This window comes from Piliocolobus tephrosceles, chromosome 11, assembly GCF_002776525.5.
Source record: "Piliocolobus tephrosceles isolate RC106 chromosome 11, ASM277652v3, whole genome shotgun sequence".
NCBI classification, from domain to species: Eukaryota; Metazoa; Chordata; class Mammalia; order Primates; family Cercopithecidae; genus Piliocolobus; species Piliocolobus tephrosceles.
In genome coordinates, this window is record NC_045444.1 from 104,900,372 (window position 1) to 104,908,166 (window position 7,795).

At 50.9% G+C, this 7,795-nt stretch overlaps 1 protein-coding gene across 1 annotated transcript in view; it reads left to right on the plus strand.

The window, feature by feature from the left end:
• Positions 1–4,920: 4,920 nt before the first annotated feature.
• VIL1 (villin 1) overlaps positions 4,921–7,795 on the plus strand; it is a 32,283-nt gene continuing 29,408 nt past the window's right edge. The window contains exon 1 of the mRNA XM_023221102.3: positions 4,921–4,967. The gene's annotated coding sequence lies outside the window, so the exon portion shown is untranslated. The remainder of the gene's footprint in view (positions 4,968–7,795) is intronic.

The following is a 7,795-nucleotide window of genomic DNA, read 5'->3' on the forward strand; positions in this document are numbered from 1 at the left end:
TTTTTTTTTTTTTTTTTTTTTGAGACGGAGTCTTGCTCTGCCACCCAGGCTGGAGTGCAGTGGCAGGATCTCAGCTCACTGCAAACTCCGCCTCCTGGATTTACGCCATTCTCCTGCCTCATCCTCTGGAGTAGCTGGGACTACAGGCGCCTGCCACATCGCCCGGCTAGTTTTTTGTATTTTTTTAGTAGAGACGGGGTTTCACTGTGTTAGCCAGGATGGTCTCGATCTCCTGACCTCGTGATCCGCCTGTCTCGGCCTCCCAAAGTGCTGAGATTACAGGCTTGAGCCACCGCACCCAGCCTCATGCAGCTTTTCTGGAAGGCAGTTTTCCTATTCACGTCTTTGACTCAACAATCTCACTTTTTTTTTTGAGACAGAGTCTTGCTCTGTTGCCCAGACTGGAGTGCAGTGGCATGATCTCGGCTCACTGCAACCTCCGCCCCCCAGGTTCATGCCATTCTCCTGCCTCAGCCTCCCGAGTAGCAGGAACTACAGGCACCTGCCACCACACCTGGCTATTTTTTTTTTTTTTTTTTTTTTGTATTTTTAGTAGAGACAGGGTTTCACATGTTAGCCAGGATGGTCTCGATCTCCTGACCTCATGATCTGCCGGCCTTGGCCTCCCAGAGTGCTGGGATTACAGGCATGAGCCACCGTGCCCGGCCTCACTTTTTAAAATCTATCCCAAAGAGATAGTGGATGTAATCTAATGGCAAATATTTGGAAATGGGAATATTTACCACAGCATTCTTTGTAGTATCAAATAATTGGATATAATTTGGAAGTCCAGCGATGAGGTACTGGTTACATAAACTGTGCTGTCTAATGAATTACTATAAAACAACTGAAAAGAAAGTTGCTGGGTGCAGTGGCTTATACCTGTAATCCCAGCACTTTGGGAGGCCAACGCAGGTGGATTGCTTGGGCCCAGGAGTTTGAGAACAGCCTGGGCAACATGGTGGAAACTCCATCTCTACCAAACAACAACAACAAAAATTAGCCAAATGTGGTGATGTGTGCCTGTGGTCCCAGCTACTTCTGAGGTGGGAGGATCATTGAGTCCTGGATCATTGAGGTCGAGGCTGCAGTGAGCCATAATCACACCAAAGTGCACTCCAGGCTGGGCGCCACAGCAAGACTCTGTCTCCAAAAAAAAAAAAAAAGAAATTGCAAAATAAAATATATCATATGACAGTTAAAAATACATGCTCACTTGGCCGGGCGCAGTGGCTCAAGCCTGTAATCCCAGCACTTTGGGAGGCCGAGACGGGTGGATCATGAGGTCAGGAGATCGAGACCATCCTGGTCTACACGGTGAAACCCCGTCTCTACTAAAAATTACAAAAACTAGCCAGGTGAGATGGCGGGCGCCTATAGTCCCAGCTACCCGGGAGGCTGAGGCAGGAGAATGGCGTAAACCCGAGAGGTGGAGCTTGCAGTGAGCCTAGATAGCGCCACTGCACTCCAGCCTGGGTAACAGAGAGAGACTCTATCTCAGAAAAAATAAAAAAAGGACCAGGCGTGGTGGCTCATGCCTGTAATCCCAGCACATTGGGAGGCCAAGGCGGGCGGATCACTTGAGATCAGGAGTTAAGAGACCAGCCTGGCTAACATAGTGAAACCCAGTCTCTACTAAAAATACAAAAATTAGCTGGTATGGTGTGGACACCTGTAATCCCAGATACTTGGGCAGGATAATCACTTGAACCCGGGAGGCAGAGGCTGTGGTGAGCCGCGATTGCGCCACTGCACTCCAGCCTGGGTGACAGGGTGCGACTCCATCTCAATAAATAAATAAATACACACATGCAGACAGGTAGATACCTGTGCTGGACAATGACTTGAAAGAAATATCCCAGAACAATTCAGTGACAGTGATTTATCTGGAGACTATCTCTGTAATGAAAATATAGGTGAGTTTTTACCTTCCTTTTTCTTGTCCTTGTAATCGAGTGTATCTCTCTCTCTCTCTCTATATATATATACACACACACACACATATATATATACTCCTTTTTATTCACAAAAAAGTGTTATTTTTTCTTTTTCATAACCTGTGACATAGAAGGCAGGATTATATATATTTATATTTATATTTATATATGTATATATTTTTTGAGACACAGCCTCACTTTGTCACCCAGGCTGGAGGGCAGTGGCACAATCTCAGTTCACTGCAACCTCTGCCTCCCGGGTTCAAGCGATTATTGTGCTTCAGCCTCCCTAGTAGCGGGGATTACAGGTGTGCACCACCACACCCAGCAATATTTTTTTTTTTAAAAAAGAAACAAAATAGCACCTCTAGTGTTTACTCCTCTTTCCAGACAACTCATGAGCATGTGCACACATATATACTACACACATTCCCCACCTGTGTACAAACACAGCAGTCTCCCTTTATCCACCAATTCAGGTACCTCATAGTCAACCATGGTCTGAAAATACTACATGAAAAATTCCAGAAATAAACCATTCATAAGTTTTAAATTGCACAGTATTCTCAGTACATGATGGGATCTCCCACTGCCCCACTCCATCCCACCCGAAACGTGAGTCTTCCTTTTGTCCAGTACCTCCACACGCTACACGCTCCCTGACGGGTATTTAGCAGCCGTCTCAGCTATCAGATCCACTGTCATGGCATTGCAGGGCTTGTGTTCAAAGTAACCTTTATTGGTCTGGGCGCAGTGGCTAACACCTGTACTCCCAGCACTTTGGGAGGCCTAGGCAGGCGGATCACTTGAGGTTAGGAGTTTGAGACCAGCCTGGCCAACATGGTAAGACCTTGTCTCTGATAAAAATACAGGAAAAATTAGCTGGGTATGGTGGTACGCACCTGTAGTCCAGCTACTCGGGAAGCTGAGATGGGAGAATTGCTTGAACCTAGGAGGCAGAGGTTGCAGTGAGCCAAGATCGTGCCATTGAACTTCAGCCTGGGTGAGATAGCGAGACTTCATCTCCAAAAAACAAAAATAAAAACAACCTTCTGCCCGAAGTAACCCTTATTTTACTAAATAATGCAAGAGTAGTGATGCTAGCAATTTGGGTGTGCCAAAAAGAAACCATAAAATGTTTCCTTTAAATGAAAAGGTAATAGTTCTCAATAAGGAAAGGAAAAAAATCATCATATGCTGAGGTTGCTAAGATCTTTGATAAGAATGCATCTTCTGTTCATGAAATTGTGAAGAAGGAAACAGAGATTTGTGTTAATTTTGCTGTTGTACCTCAAACTGCAAAAGTGTGGCCACAGTGCAGGATAAGCGTTTAGTGAAAATGGAAAAGGCTTCAGTTTGTGGGTGGAAGACACGAACAGAAACATGCTCCAGCTGACGGCAGCCGGGTTTAGTACAATCTGAGATGTTAAGGCATCCACTGTGGGTCCCGGAATGTATCCCCCATTGGATAACAGGGGACTACTGTACATTTGGTCTCCAGAACTCTTGGGAGGCTGTGATCAGAAGGAGGGGCTGCCCTCACCCAGCCAACTTCATGTCACCCTCCTCAATACCAGACTTCACAGGTGATAGGAGAATTTCTGAAGTTTGGGAGGCAGCTGCCCAAGGTGCTAAGTTTGCGTGTGAAGCTGGTTTCTCAGCGAGACCTACGCCAGAGATGGCTGCACTCCTTTCCTGCCTGAGTGAGATGGATCCCCTAGGGTCAGGGATCAGACATGGAAACTTTGGCTTCTGGGAGAGGGTAGCAGAACAGAGTTCAAAGGCACTGTTTTATGGCATCTCATAAAAACTCTAGGTGGGCAGGGTGCGGTGGCTCACGCCTGTAACCCCAGCACTTTGGGAGGCCAAGGTGGGTGGATCACGAGGTCAGGAGTTCAAGACCAGCCTGGCCAACATGGTGAAACCGCGTCTCTACTAAAAATACAAAAATTAGCCAGGTGTGGTGGTGGGCAGCTGTAATCCCAGCTACTCGGGAGGCTGAGCTGGGAGAATCGCTTGAACCCGGGAGGTGGAGGATGCAATAAGACGAGATCATGCCACTGCACTTCAGCCTGGGTGACAGAGAGAGACTCCATCTCAGAAAAACAAAAACACAAAACATAAAAAAACACTCCAGGTGGAGCCAGTGCCCCTGGGGGTGGAGAGGAAGAGCAGTTGTGCTGACGGGGGCACTTGCTAAGTGAGGGTCATGCTGAGAAGAGACCTCTAAAAGACCTCCCATCTGTTCTGGAGGGGCCCTGAGTATGAGCCCCTGCATCCCTGGGGTTTGGGGCTTCTGGAACCCCAGGGTCCTGCCTCTCCTTCCCCGTGAAGCATTCACCCCAGGGAAGGTGGGAGGACAGCTGAGCCTCCTTCTCTTGGTTGGTAGGGGGAAAGTTCAGGAGCTGCTGACCTTGCCTGGACAGTGCTGTCTGCCTGTGGTGAGGTCCTGGGCCCTGGGCAGAAAAGCACCCCATCCCTTGCTCACTCAGAAGCCAAGGGAGGGGCTGGGCGCAGTGGCTCACACCTGTAATCCCAGTACTTTGGGAGGTCGAGGCAGCTGGATCATTTGAGGTCAGGAGTTCAAGACCAGCCTGGCCAACATGGTGAAACCCTGTCTGCTAAATATACAAAAATTAACCGGGCATGGTGGCACATGTCTGTAGTCCCAGTTACTTGGGAAGCTGAGGCAGGAGAATCACCTGGACTTGGGAGGCAGAGGTTGTAGTGAGTCGAGTTCACACCACTGCACTCCAGCCTGATGACAGAGTGAGGCTTAAAAAAAAAAAAAAAAAAAAAAGCCAAGGGTGGGGCGCATCAGCTCTTGTTGTCAGGCTGTCAAGGGCTCTGGGCTCCAGGGACCTGGCAGCACCTGCCTCCCCACCCCCTCACCTCTCTGGGGCCCTATCTTCCCTTATATGGTGAAGGCAGTTCCTAGGGGGTGTGGGTAGGGACAAAGGTTGCTCTTCTGCAGCCAGCTTGCCACAATTCCCTGAGATCTCCCAGGTGACAGCTGCCTCCCCAAGACAGGTAAGGTAACCTGGTGGGAACACATGGAGACCTTAGATGGTGTGAGGGGATGGGGGTCCTCTGCTTTTCTCAGGCAACTTGGGGCCTCCTGGAGCACCTTGGTATGGGCTCGAGAGGGAGGCTTGGCACTCTGGATAGTGTGAGAAGTGCTGGGAGCCCCGCGTGTCTGTCCTGGGCCTCCAGGGAGAGACTTTTGCTGGCCCTGCCCCAGGCAATGGCTCTCTCAGTCTCCTACCTGTGGCTAGCCCCATACCACTTTGGGTGTCACCATCCCAATTGCCCTGGAACTTCTAGAGTTAAAACCAGGACAGTCCTGGGCAGACCGGGACTAGTCAGTCTCCCTGACCTCACTCCCCGAGCCCCCTCCCCACCAGCTCATCTCTTTGCCCATTTCTTCTTCATCTGGAGTGTTTTATCCTTTGTGTCACCATTCCTCTGACACTCCTGGGACCTCAGGGCCCTGCCTCCTCGCTCCTAGCATATGAGCAACAGCCACGAGGAATTGAATGGGCAAAGACAGAGGCAAAGGCAGAGGCAAGGGGCTGGAGGTGGCAGGGCCTTAGGTCCTGGGCCATGCCGGGACACCCAAGCATGCACCTCTGCCCCATCTCCCCTCTACCTGGAGCTGCCCCATTAGCCTCCCCAGCCACTGTGGGCCCATTTAGTAGAACTAGGGACGGGGGCCAGGTGCAGACCAGGCTCTGAGGACACACTGGCTACTGTCTTCTCGGGACATCATCTGCTGGGGCCTCCTGCAGGCCACTGAGGGGCAGAACCTTTGGGCTGGAGGGTCCGGGTGGGTGTCTATTCCCTCTGCTATCACAAGCCTGGGAAGCAGGAGGATGTCTTTTGTCTGAGGGGTGGGACTTTACCTCCACTGCCCCACCACATTCCTGTCTAGCTCAGAGCTGCACCACTGGGAACTAGGGGCCATGACAGCACCCCACATACAACAGAGCCGCACCTCAAGTACAACAGGGCTCAGATAAGAAAGTCAAGGTGGGCTGGGCGCAGTGGCTCATGCCTGGAATCCTAGCACTTTGGGAGGCTGAGGTGGGTGGATCACTTGAGGTCAGGAGTTCAAGACCAGCCTGACCAACATAGCGAAACCCCGTTTCTACTAAAAATACATAATTAGCCAGGCGTCATGGCGCACACCTATAGTCCCAGCTACCCAGGAGGCTGAGGCACGAAAATCACTTGAACCCAGAGGCGGAGATAACAGTGAGCCAGGATCGCACCATTGCACTCCAGCCTGGGCAACAGAGTGAGATTCTGTCTCAAAAAAGAAAAAAAAAAAGAAAAAAAAGAAAGAAACACAAGATGGCCTGCAGAGAGTAGGAGCCCAAACCCCTCCAACGCCCTGGGAGGGTCCTCCTTCCATCTCACAGTTCAGCCTTTCAACATCATGAGTATTTGTTGAACATCTACTATGTGCTAGGAGCTGGGGGCTACAAAGACAAACATATCTACGTCTTGGAGCCCAGGGACCTCAAACTTACGAACAGGTTCTTTCATCACCATGTGGTCAGGGGGTCAAGAGAGGGGACAGTCCAGGATGCCGAGGGGCTCCTTGTCCAGCCTGAGGATTCTGGGAAGGTCTCTTGGAAGAAATGAGATCTAACTTGAGTCTAGAAGAGCATGTTAGTATGGGAAAGGTGGGGAGAACGTTCCATGTGGGAGCAGTGCGAGCAGGCGTGGGGTGAGAGGCAGCATGGGGGTGGGGCCCGCCGGCAGCGTGGCATTTCTAGAGGGCAGAGTGCCAGCAGAGAGGGGCCAGGGGGCTGTGTGTAGTGGGGAGACTCAAGGGAGTTTAGGTGGACAGAAGGGCAGAAGCGAAAGGAGTCCAGGATGCTGCACAGATGGCTGGTGTTGGGGTCTTGGGGTGACGGTGCCCTTCCCTGGTCTGGGGACACAGAAGGGAAAGTACCAGGAGTTGAGGAAGCCAGTGAATTCAGGCTGAAGGAAGAGACAACTCAAATCCAAACAAGGGCCCATGGTGGCAGGGTTGGGGGAAGTGAGGGGCCCTGGTCTTCCTGGCAGTTCAGGGAAGACAGGAGAATTGAGGAGGAGGCCCTACCAAGGGGTGGAGGAGAGGCATCTGCTCTGACCAACCATGGGTACAGGGCAGGAGCAGCTGGAGGGTATACACCAGGTAGGGTGGCCATGTCTCAGAGCTGCCACTGCTGAGTCCCCTTGCCCACCTTTGGCCTGTGGGGGCTGGCCAATCCTGATTTCTCTCTGGGGAGGGGAGCACTGGTTTTTTCAAGTCCCTGCTGCCCTGAATCCCCCCTCTGATGAGCAAGAAGTGCCTCTTCATGTCCACCCTCTATTTCTCTTGCTGCCAGTTACCCCTGGAATCAGCATGTCCCTGGGTGAGACTTTAGAGATCATCAATTTAGTTGACCCCCTAAGTTGACTCCCTCAGCTCACAGATGAAGAAGGGAAATCCATGTTCATACAGCTAGTGAGTGTCAAAGAGAAAGGGGGAAGGGGCCGGGCAAGGTGGCTCACACGTGTAATCCCAGCACTTTATGAGGCTGAGGTGGGTGGATCACCTGAGGTCAGGAGTTTAAGACCAGCCTGGCCAACATGGTGAAACCCTGTCTCTACTAAAAATATAAAAATTAGCTGGGCTTGGTGGCTTGCGCCTGTTATCCCAGCTACTCGGGAGGCTGAGGCAGGAGAATCACTTGAACCCGGAAGGCGGAGGTTGCAGTGAGCCGAGATAGTGCCCCTGCACTCCAGCCTGGGCAACAAGAGTGAAACTCTGTCTCAAAAAGATAGATAGATAGATAGATAGATAGATAGATAGATAGATAGATAGA